Raw genomic sequence first — 3421 nt, forward strand, 5'->3', positions numbered from 1 at the left:
CGAATAAAATGGGATTTTACTCTGTGTGTGTGTGTGTGTGTGTGAGAGAGAGAGAGAGAGAGAGAGAGAGATATGACATATCTTGGATGCTCATCAGCTGGATAAGACAGTGGTTATGGAGCTCGCACAGTCGAAAAAAATAAATAGGGTTTTACTGTAAGAGAGAGAGAAGGAGAGGAAGAGAGAAAGAATATGTACCTGATACTCGTCGGTCAGACACAGCATAGTCGATCATCGAAACCACTTTGATGAAGACGTGGTTATGGTTGATTCCGTGTTTTTGGTTGGCGAAGATGAAGTTTAAATGATTAAGTTTTGTTGTATGACATATATATCCAACGTCATATGTGTATATATAAAAGTTTTGTTGTGTAACATGAATACATAATATACGTATTATATAGGAGCGGATATTATTAAATCGGATTTCAACTATCCATTGACACTCTTATCATATATGAATAAGAGACGACCAATAACTATTGTCACCCTAAGGGTGAACATAGTTCTGATTTTTGCAAAATTGGAACAAAACCAAACATAATCGGTTCTAAAAATTTAGAACCGAATCAATCCAATTATTATATAGAACCGAACCAATCCAAAACAACCTTGGTTCGAATCGATTCTCAATTGTCATACTTTTAAAATATAAAAAGTAGTATTTATTCTTTCAAAAGAGGAACTCTTTGGATCAAATCGTAAATAATGCCTATTTTAAAAATGAAAATGATTTTATAATTAAGTTTTGACTGAAATCTGTATAAATTGAATATTAGAGGAAGCTCAATGAGACTAGAAAAAAAAATAACAAATATAAATTTGGTATTTTTGATGGATTAGTGAGGAAAGGAATCCATAAATGGTAAATTAATGATTATAAGTCTAGGTTCGTCTAGTATATTTCATCTAACAAACACGACATAATGGTTCTCATAAAAAAATAAGGAATCAAACTTTTTGAAATTTTGTTTCTTTAAATGGGTTGATCCACTTGAGAGTTGAGAGAGAGATTTGTGTACATTTTGTTTGAATTTTTGTTAAAAAAATATAGAGGAGATGAAGTTGAAGAGAGAAATAGATAATAGAAGAACAAAATTAACAAAGGGTTTGATTTTTAAATATAAATATAAATATATATATATATATATATAATATATATATATATGGGTCGGGTTCCGTAGACTCACATTACAACTCACACTACGACACACCGTTTTGTCTTATATGGGCAAAAATGTTTGGAATAGGCTGATTTTTTGTGAGGATGATCTATATGGTGAGGAGGAGATCATCCTTGCCAAAAATCAGCTTATTATGAAACCTCTAGCCCCATGTTTACAAGTTGAAAAATTTTAGACCGTCCAATTTTTGTAAATCAATTTTGATGGGATTAGAAGTTTTGGAATTGGATGATTTTTTTTCCAGGATGATCCCCTCATTATAGAAATCATTCTCACGAAAAATCAGCCCATTCCAAACATTTTTGCCCGTATAAGACAAAACGGTGTGTCGCAATGTGAGTTGTAATAGGGGTTATAATAATGCTGTCCTATATATATATATATATAGATATATATATTATAGATACTTCGGATTAGTTTGGTTATCGGATTGGTTCGATTCTATTATACCCCTGTAGAGACCCAATTTGAACGGGCCCTTACTCGAAAGGGCCCAAAAATAGTAGTTTTCCAATAAACTTGAAGAACGGGCCTCGAATGCCCGAATCATTAATATGTAACATTTGTGTCAAGATTGAGGCTCCTAAGACCCCTTGAGAGTCTAACGGGCCCAAAGGGAAACATCAGCATACTCCCATGTACCCCGTTCCACGCAAAACATCAATTTTTCGACAAGATAGGCCAACGGGCCTCTAAGGCCCAAAATAGTTAAAAATGACAGTTTTAATTGAATGACCACCCAATGGTCTAAGGGACCCATCAAAGGGACCAGACTCATCTTACGTTGTCCCAACCTTCACCAATCGTATGCTTGCATTCAAAAAATAGATAAAATTCTCCAACGGGCCTAAAAGGTCCAAGTTGCCAACACGTGGCTTTTTGATCAAATAAATGATTTCAAAAATTCAAAAAAAATAATAAATTAAAATAGGTGAGATTTGGGATACCTACCCTTCATCTACCTTCCATCACTCCACCTCCAAACCCGCAAACACCCTAAGTCCATTCGAAGCCCACAAACCTTTACCTCTTTCCTAAAGTAATTTCTCCCATTCCCCTCAACCCAAAATCGATCCCATGTCACCTAAAGTCTAAAATAAACCCACCTTCAAAAATTCAATCAAAAAACAAACTCCATCAAAGTCAAAATAACTTACAACCCATCCTTAAACACAAGCCCAATACATTAAAAGACCAGACACCACTATCCATACCACATTCATTATCCAACCCACAATCCTAACCCATCAACCACTACCCACATCAACCAATCACAATCTTCACACCAAAAGTTGGATTGCCAATAGTAGTTCTTTTATATATAACAAGAACAAATATTAGTCAAAGAGTGTAAACTTTGGCATCATGTTAGAAGGAAAATCATTTTCCTTTGGTGAATTTTATGATTTTTCATAAATTTTACTATTTTCATCGATTTGGATCTCATTAGTATGATATCACATTCTGAATGCAAAGGTGGTAGTAACGAGAAATTTTGGAGGTCTGAAATTCATGAGGGGCATTCTCGTTGTATTTTCTTGCAGTAGGGAGAATTCTAAGTTATCGAACTTTGTAGCCAACCTAAATCGTACGTGTAATTTAAATTGAAAATTATTCAACGAAATAAAATTCAAAATCAAATTAAAAATGAAAATCAATCTACCAATAAATTCAAATTCAAATTCCATCGAATTATCTTTATTGTTGATTCAACAAATTCAAAACTCAAAATATTATTTAATCGACCAAATCAATTGAAATGAAATCTTAAGTGGACAATTTAAATTTAAAATCAAATGCAAAATCAAATTAAAAGTACAGAAGAACATCAAATTTCAGGTCGGCAACCCAATCAATCAAAATTTAATTCAAAATCAAAATTAAATTAAATTGACCAATCACAACTCATCGAAGGACAAAGTATCGTGGTCGGAGTAACATGGAATCACCACCATCATTATCCTAAAAAGAAAGCATAAACGTGTAAGAAAAAAAAGGAAAATTATTTATTTTTTAATATAAAGTTAGTGGGCATTTTGATAGGACTCATTGGCTACTTCTGACTCTTGCAGGGAGTTAGAAGTTGTTTATATGAGCAACTCCTTCAAATTATTACTCCGCGCAAGAACATTGGTGAATTTGTTTTTGTGAAGAAGTCACTATGCCTATTTGTCAAAACCCATCTTGCGGATAGTCAAAGGGTCTGTTTGGATTGACTTCTCTAAGTACTTTTCGCT

This window comes from Akebia trifoliata, unplaced genomic scaffold, assembly GCF_017979445.1.
Source record: "Akebia trifoliata isolate Shusen 1 unplaced genomic scaffold, ASM1797944v1 Contig00903, whole genome shotgun sequence".
NCBI classification, from domain to species: domain Eukaryota; kingdom Viridiplantae; phylum Streptophyta; class Magnoliopsida; order Ranunculales; family Lardizabalaceae; genus Akebia; species Akebia trifoliata.